Source organism: Xenopus laevis, chromosome 7S (assembly GCF_017654675.1).
Source record: "Xenopus laevis strain J_2021 chromosome 7S, Xenopus_laevis_v10.1, whole genome shotgun sequence".
Classification (NCBI taxonomy): domain Eukaryota; kingdom Metazoa; phylum Chordata; class Amphibia; order Anura; family Pipidae; genus Xenopus; species Xenopus laevis.
Window position 1 is genome coordinate 98828085 of NC_054384.1, and position 21329 is coordinate 98849413.

Below are 21329 nucleotides of genomic sequence, written 5' to 3' on the forward strand. Positions count from 1 at the left end.
CCAATGGCACATACTACTAAAAAAAGTATATTATAATGAAAATGGTTTATTTATATGAAGCAGAGTTTTACATATGAGCTGTTTTAAGCAATATATCTTTATAGAGACCTACATTGTTTTCCTTTAATCAAGAGTTTTAACTTGCTAGGCTTATAGCAGAGGCGGGCCAAGTCACCTAGTGACCAAAGCTATTCAGCAGCCTCTGTATTTCCTTAATTGTAAAACCTCCTCTTATTCCTTCCTTATGTGTGACGTCAGTTCCTCCCATCCTCCTCTTGTGTTCCTGCCTTTCATCAGAGAGGAGCTTCAGCTCAGAGGTTAGGAAAGGAATATTCTTTTTGACCTGCAGCACTTATTCATCTACTGCTACATGTGTCTATCCACCTCAAATAAAGCATCTTTGTGGATTACAAGTGTCTGGTGAGTTCAGATGTCTGGCAAAGATTGTCCTCAGTGGTTGTTACAGCTCCATACAGGCCCAGCAGGGAGGTCTCACGGGGAAATCCGCCATTATTACAGCAATTGGAGTCAGAATAGTACAGGTATGGGACCTGTTATCCTGAATGCTGGGGACCTGGGGGATAACAGATCTTTCCGTAATTTGAGTCTTCATGCCTTAAGTCTACTAGAAATTCACTTAAACATCAAATAAACCCAATAGGCTGTTTTTGCTTCCAATAAGGATTAATTATATCTGAGTTTGGATCAAGTACAAACTACTGTTTTATTATTACACAGAAAAAGGAAATCATTTTTAAGAATATGGATTATTTGGATAAAATGTAGTCTATAGGAGTAATTCGGAGCTTTCTGGATATCGGGTTTCCAGATAAGGGATCTTATAGCTGTACTCAAGATTATATACATATATGAATCAATCAAAGAGATAAAAGCACCCTGCTTATTATTGCTATGAATGAGACGGGAGTATGTTGGGATGGGCAGGATCAGGAGTAATAAAAGTGATCTTTGCACTTTGCAGGTGGGGCTGGGAAGGTTTGATGTGGGAAAGATTATCTAAGGAAATATATCTTATGATGTTATTTAAAGGTAGAGGGATTTGGAGTAAGTCTGACAGAGCAAGGAAGGGCATTGCAGAGAAAGGATACAGCACTAGTAATGTCTTCTGTGAGTTTATGTACAATATAGGGCTAATGGGTGAGTTGCTGAGGAGTAGATCATCAGAAGAACATAATGAGTTATTTGGTGAGTATATCAGGGTCCGACTGGGCTGAAAAAAACTCAGTGGGCCCTGCCAGCCCAAATCTGCTCCTAACTGCCTGACATGCCTGTCAATCTATCCCTGCCCTGACTGATAGAAGAAAATCGCAGGTACCTGGGGCCTGGAGCGGTTACATGCAGCCCCCTGATGTGGGAGCCCCACTGGGCCTGACACTGAGTACAGAACATGGAAATAAGAGACATAACACAGGGCAGAGTTGGGAACTGCTTTTGAATAGTAGGCCCTGCAATATGTTATCCTGATAGTTATATATTAGTATTGCAGCACACCCTTGGGTGAAGCCAATATGTATGAATAGGTAACTCCAGCACACTCAGTGACACCCTACGTATTTTTACCAGATCAACCACAGTAAGGTAAATGGTGTTTAAACAAGAAGATTCCTTTTTATTATTTGAGAGAAGCAAATGGGAGGGATCTGAATATAACCAGCAATATTAAACAATAGCAGTTTAACATAATCATATACTGTAATGTATAAAGCAACTGTAATGCTGTATGAACTCCCTTGTCATAGTCCCAAATGATTTGTGCACGTTGGGGCCCTTTGGTATTAATCCTCACTAAATCAATGTCTGTTAGAGCTGTTCCTTGGCCTAGTTGGCCAGCAGTAGAACTCTTGCCACTCAAGTGAAAAACACCATCCTTCCTGGTTAGGAATCACTTGGCATATGATATAGTTCAGCAACAGCAGGGATAACTCCTATGGATTAATAAATTCACAGTTCCCCAATAAGATAGGGTGTTGGAAGTTTACTCACAGTCAGTCAGAAGTTCCCTGCTGTCCCACAGTTCTCTCCTTTACCCCAAAGTCAGAGGGCAGTCTCCTTCTCTAAAGCCATTTGTGTCCTTTTCTTCTGATTCGTAGTCCCAAGGCCCATGCAGGGTCCTAAGCTCTGCTGCATGCTGGGAAATGTAGTTCTGTTACTGTCCCCTCTATAGAAATCCAGGCTCTTTGTTGTGGTGAGTTGCTGATTGTATTTATTGCATAATTAGGGGTGTTACAGTATTCATTAGTATTAATAGTATTAATGACAAGGAATATATGACACTCTATCCATGGCTTCAGATTCCCCTGGCTAATAAAGGGGTATTGCCCTTTAAACTGCAAGTCACAGTTTCCCCAAGAGACCCGCTTATCTTAAATTGTTACAGTTGCATATTTGGTTATCTTAAATTTTTAAAAATGTATCTAAGTGTGCCTGCCACGTATTCTGGGCTCTCTGCCAAAAGCGTTTGAGAAACTTTTTATCTTTTTCTGGCTGTTCATTGCAGGAGATTAAAGACAAAGACGGGCCATTTCAGTAACAATCCGGGACTGCAGGTTGAGCTGTCAAAATCAGGACTGCAACGCGGAAAACGGGACAGTTGGGAGGTATGAAATTTAGTACAGCCCTGCAAAATATGTTGGAGCTTTTATTATATTATTATATTGCTGCAAAGAAATCAATTTTTATTAACTTATTGTGTATCTTATGTTTCCCTCTACAGAAATCAGATCAATCAATGAAGCTTAAAAGCCTGAGATGGTATCTCCCTCCCCACGAGCTATCAAAGCTGGGAGTGTACGATCTGACAGGCAGCTACTTTCACTTTCTCTTTCAGGCAGCAGAAGCACAATCTGTTTTTTAATTTCACATAGCTGTGAGAGGAGCAGAAGCCGGGCAGTGTCTGACTTGGATTTGCCTCGTGGGGTGCCTGAGACACACAGATACATTGCAGCAACTCCGTAACTCTATTCTCGTGAGCCCTACAGCAACAGCAGCCTATCTCAGCCTTTCACTTGCAGACTCCTACAGGCACTACAGTTAAATTGGCGTACACCTCCAGGCTTGTCCAAATACCCCATTAGCTGCAGGTCTGAGTACTCGTGCAACGCCCATGTGCTGTCTGACCTTAACCCCAGGCTGGGGAATTCCTGCTGGGTAGGTGAGTGGGCTTCATGCTGCAGCAGCCTGCCTTTAAATAAGCCTCATCTGCAGAAACTGCAACTTCTATCAGCTGATGCCCTGGAGTAGATCCCCAACAGAAAGGATTGTGATGTGACTATAGGAACCCTGTGGATGTCGCCCTAGTGGGGTAAGTTTCTTTCTTTTCTTTTGCTAGGGGGCAGGGTACTTAAAGCATGCACTCAGTGTCCTCTGTACTCTTATGCCAGACCCTTACACATCACATTGTATGGCTAAACATGAGGAGCCATAAGGTTTCCCTAAATTTCAGCTTCAATAAGATTTCAGGGAAAATGCTGTGAGCTGTCTGCCAGTCCTAGAGATTAGCCAGAGAATTAAATTAGATAGAATTAGTCATATTGCGACCCCCAGTGGCTGTTTCTGCACTGCTCAATGTAACAGAAGTACTGGAAGCTCTACTGGGAGAGAGTATACAATTAAATTTTGCATGTGCATACCTCCCAACATTTTGGAAATAAAAAGAGGTTCAAAGTTTTTTAAGCACGCCTATTTTTTGTGGCCACCTAATTACCATGTTCATTTTACAAAATTTGGCAGATATTTCTGTGGTTTTTTTCAGTTATTATAGTTTTGCTAATGAAGGTGAATTGCCCTTTAAGCTGTGAGTCTAGCATTTCCCAAGGGACCAGTTATCTCATATTGTTACAATTACTTATTTCCTTATCTTGAAATTGTTACAAATGTATCTTATAAGCAGCTGTGGCTGTTATGGGCTCTCTGCCAAAGGCCAATTAAGTTAGAAACATTGTTTCTTTTTCTGGCTGTTCAGTGCAGAGAAAAACGGGACTTCCCAGTACAAATGAGGGACTGTCAAAAGAGGGACTGTCCCTCTAAAAACGGGACAGTTGGGAGGTATGCAACATGAAAACAAAGCTATTAAAGAGGCTGTTCACGTTTGACTAATGTTTAGTATTATGTAGAGATTGATATTCTGAGACAATTTGCAATTGGTCTTCATTTTTTATTATTTGTGGTTTTTGAGATATTTAGCTTTTTATTCAGCAGCTCTCCAGTTAGCAATCTAGTAACTAGGGTCCAAATTAGCCTAGCAACCATGCACTGATTTGAATAAGAGACTGGAATATGAATTGAAGAGACATGAATAGAAAAATGAGTATTAAAAAGTAGCAATAACAATACATTTGTAGCCTTACAGAGCATTTGCTTTTTAGATGGGGTCAATGACCCCCATTGTGAAAGCCGGAAAGAGTCAGAAGAAGAAGGCAAATAGTTCAAAAACTATAAAAAATAAATAATGAAGGCCAATTGAAAAGTTGCTTAGAATTAGCCATTCTATAACATACTAAACATTAACTTAAATGTGACCCCTTTAATACAGGGACATCTCTGATACTAGCAGCAGCAGGCTAATTTATAGCTAAAGTCTGCACCCAGGTAGCGGTTACTGTGGCACTGGTCTCACGTAGATTGTTCTGCCTGAGGACTGATTCAGTGACATTTAGGGAAAATGCCTTATTGATGTCCCAGATACTCTTGGGAGCCCAACTGAAAGGCTTAAAAGGTGCGGGACACATTTAAGTTAACTTTTAGTATGTTATAAAATGGCTAATTCTAAGCACTTATCAATTGGTCTTCATTATCCGCTAAACACATTAAAGTTGCCACTACATTTTTTGTAGTGGCAACTTTTTGTAGCAAAATTTAGAGTCTATGGGCGACTTTTTTGTCTACTGTGACATTTTTGTCAACGGTGCAACATTTTTGTCACACACACAACATTTTTGTCGCACGCAAAAACATATCACGAAACCATACAACAATGTGCTTATCACTACAAATTGCCTGCAATAAAAAGTAGTTTATTAATGACCTGTTGAAACTTGTTGTTGAAAATTGTTCTTACCATAATAATAATTATCCTCTCCTTCGAGGATGGTATAATCGAACCATTAAGGGCAATAGAACATGTGGCATTCAGTCACCTTGCGGGATATCAGCTCCCCATGGGCTACAAAACAACTGAATATGCCTTCCCATAGACTAGCATCATAATCACATTATACAAACCCGTAGTGATGGGTGATGGGATTTATTCGCCAGGCATGGATTTGCTCAAATTTGCGCATTTCGCCACCTGTACATTTTTTCGTGAAACTGCTGGAAAAATTGGCTGCTGAGAAAATTTGACGCGCGTGTAAAAATTGACGTACGTCAAAATTATTTTGCCACCCATTGACTTCGAAGCGTTTTACAATTTTTCGCTGTTATGCGAATGTTTTCTGAGTTTTGAAAATTTTTAGGTGAGGAAAATGGAACAGATTCGCCCATCACTACAAACCAGTTGAATCATGTAATCATACAAAAATATCATATCACATCACTAGTCTACTAGGAAACACCAATGTAACCTTTGGAGACACCTGGCCTAATGCATTTAATTTTTAAACCTGAAAATGACGTTTGGATCATCTGCAAGTTTAAATGCACCTGAACTAAATGTTTTAGGTATTTTACTTTGAAAAGAATTGGGGATGCATTTGGTGGGCAAGGGTGTTTGGTCAGCCAGGTGAAAATGCCTGTTCTAGCAGTCTAAAGGTGGCCATAGACACACAGACATTATTGCACGAAAGAACTTTGTGTGGTGGGAGACAAGGTAAACGATATCGTTAAAGGGATACTGTCATGGGAAAAAATTTTTTTTTCAAAATGAATCAGTTAATAGCGCTGCTCCAACAGAATTCTGCACTGAAATCCATTTCTCAAAAGAGCAAACAGATTTTTTTATATTCAATTTTGAAATCTGACATGGGGCTAGACATATTGTCAATTTCCCAGCTGCCCTAAGTCATGTGACTTGTGCTCTGATAAACTTCAATCACTCTTTACTGCTGTACTGCAAGTTAGTGATATCACCCCCCTCCCTTTTTCCCCCCAGCAGCCAAACAAAAGAACAATGGTAAGGTAACCAGATAGCAGCTCCCTAACACAAGATAACAACTGCCTGTTAGATCTAAGAACAGCACTCAATAGTAAAAACCCATGTCTCACTGAGAAACATTCAGTTACATTGAGAAGGAAAAACAGCAGCCTGCCAGAAAGCATTTCTCTCCTAAAGTGCAGGCACATGACTGGAGGCAGCTGGGAAATTGACAAAATGTCTAGCCCCATGTCAGATTTCAAAATAAAATATAAAAAAATCAGTTTGCTCTTTTGAGAATTGGATTTCAGTGCAGAATTCTGCTGGAGTAGCACTATTAACTGATTCATTTTGAAAAAAACTTGTTTTCCGATGACAGGATCCCTTTAAAAGACTTAAGGTCGTACACGGGCAGATTTTTTACTTCCAAACGACCGATTCCAGAACGTTACGATAATATCGGTTACTTATGGGATGATTGATGGTGTACGAACGATCTGCTCGACATTATCGTTTGCAAAATTGATCGGATGAGTTTAAAAATGGTGGTCTTTCCGGGATAAAATCGGGCAGTGGGTGTGAATTAAAGACATTTGTCATAGAACGATTGTTCTTTGCGCATGTCAGGATTGTAGCACAAGCCAACGAACATATACGGAAGGATCCAAACGCTCTTTGCTGCAAGCTTCATTTGTAACCATATGATCTATAAATTGGTGCTGACTGCAGGAATATCACCCTTTCACCTCATATGTGAAAGAAGTTAATTTTGCCATAGCAAGACATAACTCCATATGTCTGCATGGAACAGGAAAGGAGAAACTGACTATATACTACAGACAGTGACACAATGTTCGTCGGTACACAAATGAATTTTTCGCCACAAACCATCCACCGATGACTAATGTTTTACATCACTTCCTGTATGCTCTACATCCTGCTTCCGCCACAAGTTTATATGGCATCGTACATTGATGCATTATCTTTCGTTTCTTTGGACAAACTATACGATTATATCTTTTCATATAATCGTTCTCCGTGGATGGCATATCGTATGGTAAAACAATCGCCAGACTATCGTTTAACGATACGATCGCTCATCGTAGAACTATAAAAGCATGTCCGTGTATCGCCACCTTTAGATATCGGTCGTCTCGTCGATCGGGCAGCTTTGAAGGTGCCCCAACATCATAACATTAAGGCTGAATCATCAGATAGAGCTAAACAATTCTTTTTGTTTTTACCTGCATATCTGACAACTCTGACACAGCTCTTAAAGAGATACCGACACCTGAAATTAAACTTTTTTTTACATCTATTATAATATTGGCTTTGCAAGCTACTTCTAACTTTGCCATAAAGTATTTGCATGATGCTTTTACATTACCTGTCTGATCCCCCGTGTTCCTGTATAAGGGGGCTGCCATATTTGTGCAGCAGGAGTCCGTTAGCATTAGAAACTGTAACTAACAGGCTGAGATGGGACAGTCTGGTTGGCAAAGTCAGAGTGTCAGAGAGTCAGGCTTAGGAACTTCAACTAACAATTATATACAAAAACAAACCTCTCAGCAAAAAATGATCAACATGACCTATAGGTAACATTTAATGTACATTCATATGCTAAAATTTATTTTTTAGTGTCAGTATCACTTTAAGGTTAGTAGAGTGGACTAAAGATCTTTTGTACGACCAATGGTTGTGGGCAGGGCCGCCATTAGAAATCACGGGACCCAGTACAACAAAATGTTCAGGGCCCCCTGGGCCCTGCTCACCCTGCCCCCAAGCCCCACCCCAGATCCCGCCCACTCCACACTAAAAGACCTAAAAAGGTAAACCCCCCCCACTCACACACACGTTATAAAAAGCTATTGATGGTCAGGCCCCCTTATAAGTTAAAAAAAACTGGTGCCAAGGCCCCCCATAAATTTTTTTTAAAAAAATTTGGTTGTCAGGACCCCCCTACAAGTTAAAAAAAAGCATTTGCGACCAGTGCCCCCCATAAAAGTTTTTTTTTTAAAGAAAAACATTGTTGATCAGGAGCCCCCCTGCAAGTAAAAAAAAAATTGATGGCCTGCCCCCCCCCACAAGTTATAAAAAGCCATTGGAGATCAGGGGCCCCCTACAAGTAAAAAAAAATTGATGGTCTGGCCCCCCCCCCCCCAAGTTATGAAAAGCCATTGGTGATCAGGGGCCCCCTGCAAGTAAAAAAAAAAAAAGGCCAGATCCTCCCAAATTTTTTTAAAAATTGCTTGCCAGGGTTTAGTGTCTAAGGGGGGGGCAGCCATGCTTCACTTACTTGATTAGCCGCCCCCCCCTGCTTTCAGCAGCTCTGTGCACGGAAGATTTTCTCCTATTAAGATTTCCTGCACCCTCGTGGTCCCGGTAAAGTTGTACAGGGATTGGATAAGGGGATCCAATCCCAATGCAGATTTACCGGGACTTATTCTTAAAGGACCACAAGGGTACAGGAAATCTAAATAGGAGAAAATCTTCCGTGCACAGAGCTGCTGAAAGCAGGGGGGGCGGTAAATCAAGTAAGTGAAGCATGGCCGGGCCCCCCCCTTAGACACAAAATCCTGCGGGCCCTGGACAACTGTCCCCCCCCCCGTGACCCCCTGATGGTGGCCCTGGTCGCAGGAAAGATCGTGATTGTAGCATGTATGGCCACCTTATAAGGAACATCAGCAATTAGCAACTGGAACAATATGTGGTTTTTATCTGTTTACTGTTGGACTTTATCTGTTTACTGTAATAATGATCCATTGCCTTTCATAGTAGAATAATAAATGAATAAAGGTCTCATTTCACCCATGTAAAAAAAGTTCAACTAGGGTGAAGTGAACAAAAATCTTTCCTGTAGGGCAGCTGCAATGTAAATGTATAAGTAGCCCGTCATGACTTTAATTGGCTGTCAACTTTGTTTATCACTATCTGTTTGTTCAATAATCACATTATAAATGTATCCTACTAAAAGTTTAGACTAGGGTTTTTTGTTTAAGTCCACATTTGAGGTCTAATAATAATTTTAAATATGTCGCAAGCAATTCCTGTATTAGCCGTCTAGCCCTGTATCAATAGTATTTAAAGGAAAACTATACCCCCAGAAGAATGTAGGTCTCTATAAAAATATATTGCACAAAACAGCTCTTATGTTAAACCCTGCTTTATGGAAATACACAATTTTCATAATATGTGCCATTGGGTGATCCTAAATATAAAATTTTAAGAATTAAAGGCTGCCCCCTGGGATCGTACGATTCACGGTGCACAAGTTCTGTCTTTTGATTCCATACTTCTTCCTGTTATAATCAGAGCTGCAGTATTTCTGGTCAGTTGATCTCTGAGGGAGCACACAGAATATCATAAAATGGTGGCTTAAGGCAAAAGATGTAAAAGGGCACTCAGCACCACTTTATATGATGTAAACTATTTGTTGCTTAAAGGGGTTGTTCACCTTTGAGTTAACTTTTAGTATGATGTAGAGAGAGGGATATTCTGAGACAATTTGCAATTGGTTTCCATTTTTTTTTTATTTATCTTTTTATTCAGCAGCTCTCTAGTTTGTAATTTCAGCAATCTGGTTGCTAAGGTCCAAATTCCCCAAGCAACAATGCACTGATTTGAGACTGGACTATGAACAGGAGAGGCCCTGAATAGAAAGATGAGTAATAAAAAGGACCAATAAAAATATATTTGTAGCCTTACAGAGCATATTTTTAGATGGGGTCAGTGACCCCCCCCCAAGCTTGAAAGAAGTCAGAAGAAGAAAGCAAATATTTAAAAACTATAGAAATAATGAAGACCAGTTGAAAAGTTGCTTAGAACTGTCCATTCTATAACATACTAAGGGGCAAATTTACTTAAGGTCGAATATCGAGGGTTAATTAACCCTCGATAATCGACTGTCAAAGTTAAATCCTTCGACTTCGAATATCGAAGTCGAAGGATTTAATGCTATTCGTACGATCAAAGAAAAATCCTTCGATCAAACGAAAAATCCTTCGATCGAACAATTAAATCCTTCGATCGAACGATTAAATCCTTCGAATCGTTCGATTCGAAGGATTTTAATCCATCGATAGAAGATTTTTTTAGACCAAAAAATGCTTAGGAAGCACATTGACTTCTGTAGCTTTCAGGTGGCGAACTAGGGGGTCGAAGTTTTTTTTTAAAGAGACAGTACTTCGACTATTGGTCGAATAGTTGAACGATTTTTAGTTTGAATCGTTCGAGTCAAAGTCGTGGTTGAAGTAGCCCATTCGATGGTCAAAGTAGCCAAAAAAAACATTCAAAAGTTTTTTTTTATTCATTCCTTCACTCGAGCTAAGTAAATGGGCCCCTAAATGTTAACGTAAAGGTGAACCACCCCTCTAAGTATACATTTCGGGGTTATTGTTTTCCTTTAATAAAAAACAGCAAGTTTTAATTACTTTGCCATGCTTAATATGATGTTGATGATACATTTGAAACTTGAACTTATTAACTGTGGCAGCTGGACCCAGATAATTAATAACAGTTAGGGATTTCCCTGACTGCCCCAACAGCAAGTTACACAGCATTTTCCAATAATTCATAACAAAGAGAGTTTTTACAATAATTTAACAAACAAGGGTTACAGAGTGAATATAGCCAAGTAATTTGCATTATTTTCACTCCACATTTATAAATAGGCCTGTCTGTGTGTGTGTGTAATACAGATTATTTTAAATGAATTACATGAAAACTTCTAATAATAATAATAATAATGATGGCATGCTCTCCAGATGAAATCAAGACTAAAGTCAGATAAACAACAACAAATCCATCTGTGTTTAAAGGTCCACAATGCTGCTTTTATTATTCTTCCCAATGTTGTATGCGCACTGTCGATCTTGTTACATAGTTACATAGTTACATAGTTAAATTGGGTTGAAAAAAGACAAAGTCCATCAAGTTCAACCCCTCCAAATGAAAACCCAGCATCCATACATACACCCCTCCCTACTTTTAATTAAATTCTATATACCCATATCTATACTAACTATAGAGCTTAGTATCACAATAGCCTTTGATATTATGTCTGTCCAAAAAATCATCCAAGCCATTCTTAAAGGCATTAACTGAATCAGCATCACAACATCACCCGGCAGTGCATTCCACAACCTCACTGTCCTGACTGTGAAGAACCCTCTACGTTGCTTCAAATGAAAGTTCTTTTCTTCTAGTCTAAAGGGGAGGCCTCTGGTACGGTGATCCACTTTATGGGTAAAAAGGTCCCCTGCTATTTGTCTATAATGTCCTCTAATGTACTTGTAAAGTGTAATCATGTCCCCTCGCAAGCGCCTATATTCCAGAGAAAACAACCCCAACCTTGACAGTCTACCCACATAATTTAAGTCTTCCGTCCCTCTAACCAATTTAGTTGCACTTAGTCTCTGCACTCACTCCAGCTCATTTATATCCCTCTTAAGGACTGGAGTCCAAAACTGCACTGCATACTCCAGATGAGGCCTCACCAGGGACCTATAAAGAGGCAGAATTATGTTTTCATCCCTTGAGTTAATGCCCTTTTTTATACAAGACAGAACTTTATTTGCTTTAGTAGCCACATAATGACACTGCCTAGAATTAGACAACGTGTTATCTACAAAGACCCCTAGATCCTTCTCATTTAAGGAAACTCCCAACACACTGCCATTTAGTGTATAAATTGCATTTATATTATTTTTGCCAAAGTGCATAACCTGCATTTATCAACATTGAACCTCATTTTCCAGTTTGCTGCCCAGTTTTCCAGTTTAGACAAATCACTCTGCAAAGTGGCAGCATCCTGCATGGAACCTATAGTTCTGCACAATTTAGTATCATCTGCAAAAATAAACAGTACTTTCAATGCCCACCTCCAGGTCATTAATAAACAAGTTGAAAAGCAAGGGACCTAGTACAGAGCCCTGCGGTACTCCACTAACAACACTGGTCCAATTAGAAAATGTTCCAGTGATTAGTTTCTTGATACTATTTATAATAACTTGTATTTATTTATATGTAGGAGTTTAAAGGTTTTTCTATACCTCAAGGCTGGGTCCTTTTTCCCAGAGGGTAGAGGGAGTAGTTCCCCAAAGGTTATAAAAAGGGATGCTCCCATGTGTTCTGCCTCTTTCTGGTGCACCCACTTGCTGGAGGAGGGGGTGTGAGGGGGTGTGTTGCTGTTAGGGCCTGAGGTGGAGGTAGACCCCAGTATAGGAGCAAGCGTCAGGCCAGAAACTTTAATAGGTCACTATAGGAGTGACAGATAGGTTCAGGAAAATTAATTAGCAGCTAAGGCTCCAATGAGGAGTTTAGTGAAGGGTTAGCACCCTGCGGCGACAAGGTCGCCAGGTTAGGGACCCAAGTGGTTAGGCTCACGGCTAAAGAGAGCCTAGGAGAGTGGGACCAGCTGTGAGAGTTGCCTTCAATGGGGATTGTGCACCTAAGGCAAGCAGTGCAACCCAGTGAGAAAGCTGACTAACAAAGATCAGAGAGGATCCGTGAGTAATACATTTGAGTAAATGACCTGCTGCCACTACTTGTTCATGGAGTGTACCATCTGAGCACGCACCTTGAATATGTGACGTAATTAACCATTGAGAAGTGTACCACCAGTTCAATAAATCGTTTGGCTTATTAAAGAACCACTTGCACCCAAAGCTATTTGATCAAGAGTGATTGTTGTGTGCATATACCAGAGTGGTAACGCCTTCCTCCATCCCATAAACGGGGGCCCATCTGAAGATAAAGAATCTAATTATATTGTGCCGACTGGGAGTTGCTGGGAGTTGGACCCCTTGCACGGGTTCTGGAAGCAGTATATAGTAACTCAAGGAAGGTTGAGTAAACCCTGACCCATCCACCTGTTACACATATATTTATATTCAGCATGTAACAATTAATTATAAAATAAAAATATTCTGCCACTAGGTGGAGCCTGTGTGAAAATAAACAGCTTAGCAACTTTTTGCTAAAATCCTTAAAAATGGCGTTGGTGTCACACGCTTGAAACCCATGGGACCCAGGTTGTTTACCCTTGGGTCAGATGGGTTCAGGACGTCTCCAGTGGGGGAAGGGCAGTTTATGATGGCAGACATGGATTACCACCATTATTCATATTGCACCTATTCCCCTCCAGTGACATCAGAGATGGGTGGGTTGGTGTAGGTATAAAAATCAGTATAGACAAACCAGCGCTGATAGCTCGGGGTAAATAGGAGACAAAAAAATAGAAACAGTATCTAGTGTAGTATTTCCTTATTGGATATAAGACACCCTTGTGTGTTCTAGAAGTTAATAGTGTCTCTTCACCTGTGGGGTTAAATTTACCCTACAACCATTTTCCAGCATAAAAATACTTCACCGCCTGTGTTTACAGATTTTTATACTCACAGACGTTTTAAATTTTTGCTTGCATTAAGGATATTTGCTGCAGCTGTTCCACTCGTAGTAGCATCTAGGAGCATATACTTGACATCGTGTAAAACAGTTGAATAAAAATTTTTTTACAAGGTTAAAATTACACTCACAAAAAATCTCGAGGTTTGCACGTATAATGCGCAAATGCGCCTTTTACTCTAATCGTTGTCATAACAACGGCTAAGGGATACTTCCTGTTTCTAGGCTAGTATCGGTTGTCATAGCAAGCCGTTTCTACTTGTGCATTACATATTTAAAAAAGTTTTTAAAAAGCGTTATTAAATGGGTTTTTTTAAATATGTAATGCACAAGTAGAAACGGCTTGCTATGACAACCGATACTAGCCTAGAGTATCCCTTAGCTGTTGTTATGACAACGATTAGAGTAAAAGGCGCATTTGCGCAGAAACAACTTTGAAGCCTTGAGAAAGTCCTGTTGAGACGAAATGCGTCGGCTGTGACGTCATCCAAGGGGGCCCAGCTACCGCACGCTGATTATGCCGGCTAACTGAACACGTTAAAGGGCATGTAAAGGCAAAAAAATAAAATCCCATTTTTACTTTCTTTAATGAAAAAGAAACCTATCTCCAATATACGTTAATTAAAAAATGTGTACCGTTTTTATAAGAAACCTGACCGTATGCAGTGAAATTCTCCCTTCATTTACTGTTGTGGATTGGAATTGTCAGACGTTCCCCAACTGCTCTGCAGTGAAACAATCATACTTATGAACAGCAGGGGGAGCCCCCGCCTTTCTTCCCAGCCATGCAGAACTCAAGCAGCTTTGTTTATGACGATCCCTAAGCAGCCCAGACCACACTGAGCATGTGCACAGTCTTAGTTTTGCAAAGATGTATAACAAAGTTACAAGATGGTGACTCCCTGTAGCCAACTTTGAAAGCATAAATCATTTGTTTGATTAGGCTTGTGGTGCAGTAAGTTCATGTTTATATTTAGTATACAAAATACAGCATTTCTAGCCTTATTCTATTTTAGACTTTACATGCCCTTTAACACAGCGGAAAACAAGTTCTTTGGAGTTGGGGACACCTACGGAGTGACTATTATACGTGCAAACCTCGAGATTTTTTGTGAGTGTAATTTTAACCTTGTAAAGATTTTTATTAAACTGTTTTACACGATGTCAAGTATATGTTCCTAGATGCTACTCCGAGTGGAACAGCGGCAGCAAATATCCTTAATGCAAGCAAAAATTTAAACCGTCTGTGAGTATAAAAATTTGTAAACACAGGCAGTGAAGTATTTTTTTATGCTGGAAAATGGTTGTAGGGTAAATTTAACCCCACAGGTGAAGAGACACTATTAACTTCTAATGCACACAAGGGTGTCTTATATCCAATAAGGAAATACTACACTACTGTATATATGGTTTTTGTCTCCTATTTACCCCGAGCTATCAGCGCTGGTTTGGCTATACTGATTTTTCATTGCCTATCCGGAGGAGAACGGATCTTTTAACCAGCAGGGGGGAGTAAAATACAGAACCTGGACACCTTTTATATTTTGCTGACGAGGTATAAAATTCAGCAAGGCAGGTTGAACCAGGCATGGGTTGGATTAGGGTCAATGCAGGTTGTAGAAATCTCCACTTTTGTATCACAAATCCAGGCAACATAGAGATCTGACCCCTTGCCAGTATTTAAAATGCTCTCAAACTCCTGCATTTAAGTAACGGAGTATGTGCTCCCTAACTGTCGCATTTAAATGACATTTGGGTAAAGGTAAGTGGTGGGAGAAGGGACTCTTAAATACAGCATTGCTGAACACAGTCACTCTGTTTTGTGCACCCTGCACTAAATACATGGTTCCTACTGTCATTTAGGAACATAAAAGGGGTTTCTATTGCAAGCCACATTGATGCAATTCATACCTCCCAACTGTTCCGTTTTTTTGGAGGGACGGTCCCTCTTTTGACAGCTTAACCCACAGTCCCTCATTTGTACTGGAAAGTCCCGTTTTACTCTGCACTGAACAGCCAGGAAAATAAACAAAGTTTCTAACTTAATTGGCTTTTGGCAGAGAGCCCAGAACAGCCACAGCAGAAGATAAAATACTTTTGTAACAATTTCTAGATAAGCAAATGAGTAATTGTAACAATATAAGATAACAGGTCCCTTGGGAAAAGTTAGACTCACAGCTTAAAGGGCAATTCACCTTCATTAGCAAAACTGTAATAACAGAAATATGTTCAAACTTTCATAACCTGCCAAATTTTGTAAAATAAACATGATAATTAGGGGGTGTGGCTATGAAAATGGGCATGGTCAAACAAATTCAACCGTGTTATGCATGTCAACTTTTTTGTCCCTCTTTTTATTTCCAAAATGTTGGGAGGTATGGCAATTTAGCACATATAATACTAATAACACATATTTATATAGCTCCAACATATTCCCCAGCACTATGCAATAAATAGTTAGATGAACCTGTCCAAAAGAGCTTACAATCTAAGAAAATATATAATGTAACACAAAAAACTGACACTTTAATTGAATATTGGCAGCATGTTCATACAACTAAGAACAAATAAATAAGTTGGCCTGCCAGTTAATTATCTGATTTGTGATAATAAACTCTCTGCACTTTGTGCTTATGGCTCTACTGCTGCACCGATTGGACTGAAGTTATACAAAGCTGCAATTTTTGAGTTACAGTATATATTCTTCTTTTTTTTTTTAAAAAAAATACAGTTTTATGGCGGTATAAGGCTATAGTAAAATGGAGCGGCACATTTTTTCCTTAGCATTTTTTGGTTAGCAAAAAAAATTTGGATTTTGATAAATATGTACCAACATATTTCACAGAGCTTTGCAGAGATTATACATCATTCCCATCAGTTCCTGTGGAGCTCACAATCTACAGTCCCTATCACATTCACACACACTAGGATCATCAGCCAGATTACCTGCCTGTATGTTGTTGGAGTGTGTGAATAAACAGTAGAGCAGATACAATCTATGATTATTGCTCTCCCAGACACAAACAGTTTGAAGGAAAATACCAATAGCAGCTTCAGTCAAAATGAGTCTACAGACATGATTGATGGGTCGGGTCGGGGGGGGGGAGAAGCTATCCAATATAAACCTTGGAGTCTGGCATAACTACACCACACTCCCCTGCCCCCGCAAAAAAAACATTGGAGGGGCACAGTGAGTACTGCAATCCCTACCCGGCCACCCTCACTCATCAACCACCCACCCGCTCATGCGGATTTCTCTAAAGCTATAGGGGAAGCAGACCCTGTAGTTGTCAGGGGGGGCTTCCTCTATATTTATGCCACTGGTTACAATATTTTATGATTGATTCAATGGGTACAGGGGGCTATTAATAGTATTGTACCCCAAAGTGCTTCTTCAGGTCTGAATTGATGAGGGTGGTAATTGTGATCCTCTAGTCCAAAATAAGACCATTTATGTATTGTAATACAGATATGCCAAAAATCTACATCGGGGGCAAGCCTTACTCCAAAACTAAGGGGCAGATTTACTAAGGTTTGAATGGTATTTGAATTCGAATCTTCAAAACACACAATTTCAAATTTAAAACCATCAACTCAAATTTGAATTCAAACGTGAGATTTACTGTATCACACCTCTATCCTGGAAGCAGTTCTAATTCTAGACTTTGCCAACTAAAACCTGCCGAGTTCATGTACAAATCAATGGCAGAGGTCTGTTGAACCATTTGAAGAAGCTAATAGCCTTCCTGACATTCAAGGGTTTTTTTGTTTTTGGAGGAAAACTCGATTCAATTCATTTCAGAAACCAAATTGTATAGGAACACGTGTTTCCCCAGGTGGCTGCCAAATACTGGATCAGAGAAATCAAGGGACAACCTGTTTGCGAGCCCTGCAGTAAAATGTTTATATACACTTTTTTTATTCAGCATTGATGTTATTAAATTAAGTTACTGGCTTGTAGTATCAGAAAATTGGTTCTGTTCTAAGGTCAATGGCACAAAGGGCTGTTGGAGCCCAAGCAATTTAAATCATCATCATCACACAGCCTTGGGCTCTGTTGACCTATTAGTGGGAATAGAAATCCAGTACAGGTCTCCTTGTATGATTACTTTTTCTCTAATTATCCAGTTTCAATGTAAATGATGGTGCTGTGTAAACATATATGCACTTAATAGATTGTTTAGTGGAACAGTGGTGTTTCTTTCTTGGAGGACTGGTTCCCGGGTTAAATGCTCCTTATCTCTGGAATTCTATCCCTGAATTTATCCATAAGGAATATTCCCTCTGCAACACTAAACTCTGATCGGACCTCTAACTCAGTGTTGGCACTCAGCACCAGTGCCACAACCTTTATGAATGGCTGCACTTGTTACCCATCCTGTATATTACTCACCTTCTTTATAGATTGTGCGTTCCATTTGGGAAGGGCTTGATGTACTGTAAATAATCAAACCAGACATGTCTACGCACTTGTAGTTTATCAGTGTCTCTCTGATTTAAGCCCCCCTCACTCAGTCACCCGCAGTTACAGGTCTATCAGTAATTAGCACCGGAACGGAGGCAGAATAATGTCGGGGCAGGCTTCACCAAGTTGCACCAGTGTCCCTTTGAAATCGGGTTGGAATCATTGTGAGACATCCTTTGTAAATGCTGTTGATAATAAACCCAGGCAGCAGTGCTGTAAAGGAACCTTTTGGGCTAAAAGATCCGGCAAACTGTCTCGTGAGACTAATGGGCTGATTCATAATATAGTTGCTAAATAACTCTAGTGTAGTTATCCACAGCAACCGATCAAAGGTTAGCTTAAATTTTGAAACATAAAATAGACTGATAATGAATAATTTTGGATTGGTTGCTGTGGGGATATTGACTATGTGTTATACATGTGGCATGTCTGTGCTCTGTGGACGAGGCTGGAGATTCATATTGTTCTGGATCTGTTGTTATGTAGATTAAGGGAGTTAAAATGGCAATAGACGTGCAGATTAATCTACATATTGAAGGAACAATCGTTCAGGTGCTATCTCCAGACCTGCCACTAACCATTCAGATCAAATAAAGTAGTAAAAGAACAGATCAGACGATGTTCTGCCCCTGAAGTTATGTCCGCCTAAAGCTAGTGACAGTCTCCCACTGATATTGTCAGATCGGCAATACCTGCAGAGATATTATCGGCAGCCGACAGAAATGTTTTAACCTGTCCAATTGTCTGAACGACTGATTGCCATAGCACGAAAAATGACGAGACACTCCACACACCGCCCGAAAATCATACAAACGGCCCAGCTTTATTTATCAAAATCTGAATGTTTCTGATTCCTTAAATAAAGTCTGACCAAACTAGAATCCACGATTTGACCTTATTTATTATTAAAAAAGCTTAATTTAATCAGTTTGGTTAAAAGCTCGATAAAATCAAGAGGAAACCCGAATTGTACCTTGTATTTTCTGAGTTTTTCCCCCCGATTTGCTCAATTTTTTTCGGGCTAATTCCAACGCAAACCATAGAAATGTCAAAATAGGGCAGAGACCTCTGCCATTGACTTGTACACAACCTCGGCAGGTCTGAGATGGCAGATTTTCGGGTTCAGCTTTTTGGTGCATCAGATTTTAATAAATTTTGCAAAATTCGAGTTTTGCCACAAAAACTCAGACCGGAGTTTTAGTGAATAACCCTCTCATAGTTGTTATATAATGCAAACTGTTTTTTCCTTAGTGTAACTGAAAGTCTCACAATTCTCATGTTAGCATGTAATGTTCTCTGTCATATTGTAATAGGAATTAGGAGGCTGTCAAGCTGGGCTGACTGGCCTATGTGCTTTATTTCAGTGTTGACAACCCCCTTAATATGGCCATCGCTACATTTGCCAGAGCTCTATCCAAACGGTACAGGTGGGAAGGTGCCTAGAAGGCAGGTGGTAAGGACAAGGCCCGGCTGCAGAGCACAGCATCCCTTGGGGGGCAACTAGTTAGATGTACACTTAGGGGTTGACTTTTATGCCCTTAGTGAACTAGCACTTGCACCCTGGCGGAATGAATTTTTATACTTTATGCAGTTTTAGTTCCAGAAAAGTATTTTAGCCAGCCATATAAATTGCAGCCTGCAGAAAATAAAGTATAATATGTGTGTATGGTTTCTAAAAGAATGTGTGTGAGAGGTAAGCGTGTGTTTGTCTCCTTTGCCCTTGAATAGATGTGTACTCATATAGGTTACACACACCCCACCCTAAAATACTCATATGAGATCTTACCATGTCTTAATTAGTCCACAGCATTCCAGATTTTCTGTACAATTGTATTTGAATGGGCAAAAATGCATTATTAACATCTATGAACATTTAGACCCTGTGTATAAACTGGTTTCCTGTTCCAAAAATGTGCTTCCTTTTTATAGGCAAATGTTAGTTATAAGGTCAATGTTGTGGGGGAGAGGTAAAGAAGTAGCTGGTATTTTTGGGGAATGGGATTCTTTTAAGGCTTCAGAAGAAGTATGACCTGTGGTATTGAAGATCTTTGTCCAAACCCAGTGGTATTGCCTCCATGTGTAGTGGAAACCATTGGCAAATGGTTGGGTTGAAAGTTTGGGGTATGATGTTTGGTTGGAACTCGTAGTCTGCAGGGCCAGAACTAGGGATAGTCACCTGCCTAGGATGCAACAATGTGGGGGCACTGGGCAGGTGCCTGTTCAAGATTGTTCTGCCTACACCTAGTTTGCATTAGCTCCCGTCTGCAGCTCTCACCAAACCATTGATCGCCCCACTGTCCTTCCCCTCTACCCTCCCCAATCCCCACTCCTCTCTTTCCCTAAAGTTTTCCGTTCCCTATTCTATGGCGCGTGGGGGCGGGGCTAGCTGTCTGGGTTGCCTAATGCTCTGGTAGTCTGTTATAAACTTAAATTGGTCTTACAAGGAATGATGCCAGCTGGCGCCTCTGCTGCTCTTGAAGGGGTTGTTCACCTTTGAGTTAACTTTTAGTATGATGTAGAGAGAGTGATATTCTGAGACAATTTGCAATTCTTTATTTTTTATTATTTGTGGTTTTTGAGTTATTTTGCATTTTATTTAAATTACCCTAGCAACCATACATGCATTTAAATAGAAGGCTGGGATATGAAGAGGGAGGGCCTGAATAGCAATGGAAGTGATAAAAAGTTGTAGTTTTTATAGAGCATTTGTTTTTACATGGGTTCAGTGACCCCCATTTGAAAGCTGGAAAGGTTCATAAAAATAATTAAAAAAAACTATAAATAATGAAGACCAGTTAAAAAGTTGCTTAGAATTGTCCATTCTATAACATACTGAAAGTTAGTTTAAAGCTGTCACAACCCTTTAAGAGAGTCAACATCTTATTTCGTGATGTATGAGTGCTGAACGATGGCGTTCCAGTTATTGATGAGCGAATATATTCACCAGTCATGGATTTGTGGTAAAATTCCGAATTTTGCCATGTGTAAATTTTTTTCACAAAACTGCGGCAAAAATTCACCATGAAAAAAAAAGCCCATTGACTTTAATGCATTAGGATAAAAAAGTCGCCATGAGAAAAAACACCCATTGACTAACATTAGGACAAAAAAAGTCGCCATAAGAAAAACACACATAGTTACATAGTTAAATTGGGTTGAAAAAAGACAAAGTCCATCAAGTTCAACCCCTCCAAATGAAAACCCAGCATCCATACACACACACCTCCCTACTCTCACTTACATTATCTATACCTATATCTACAGGTATACTAACTATAGAGTTAGTATCACAATAGCCTTTGATATTATGTCTGTCCAAGAAATCAAGCCATTCTTATAGTCATTAACTGAATCAGCATCACAACATCA

At 39.8% G+C, this 21329-nt stretch overlaps 1 protein-coding gene across 2 annotated transcripts in view; it reads left to right on the plus strand.

Annotated features, from left to right (window-relative positions):
• Window positions 1–379: 379 nt before the first annotated feature.
• The window catches only part of flt3lg.S (fms-related tyrosine kinase 3 ligand S homeolog), a 56575-nt gene continuing 35625 nt past the window's right edge, over window positions 380–21329 (plus strand). For both annotated transcript variants that reach the window (XM_018228186.2, XM_018228185.2), the window contains exons 1-3: window positions 380–420; window positions 2519–2618; window positions 2735–3322. The gene's annotated coding sequence lies outside the window, so the exon portion shown is untranslated. The remainder of the gene's footprint in view (window positions 421–2518; window positions 2619–2734; window positions 3323–21329) is intronic.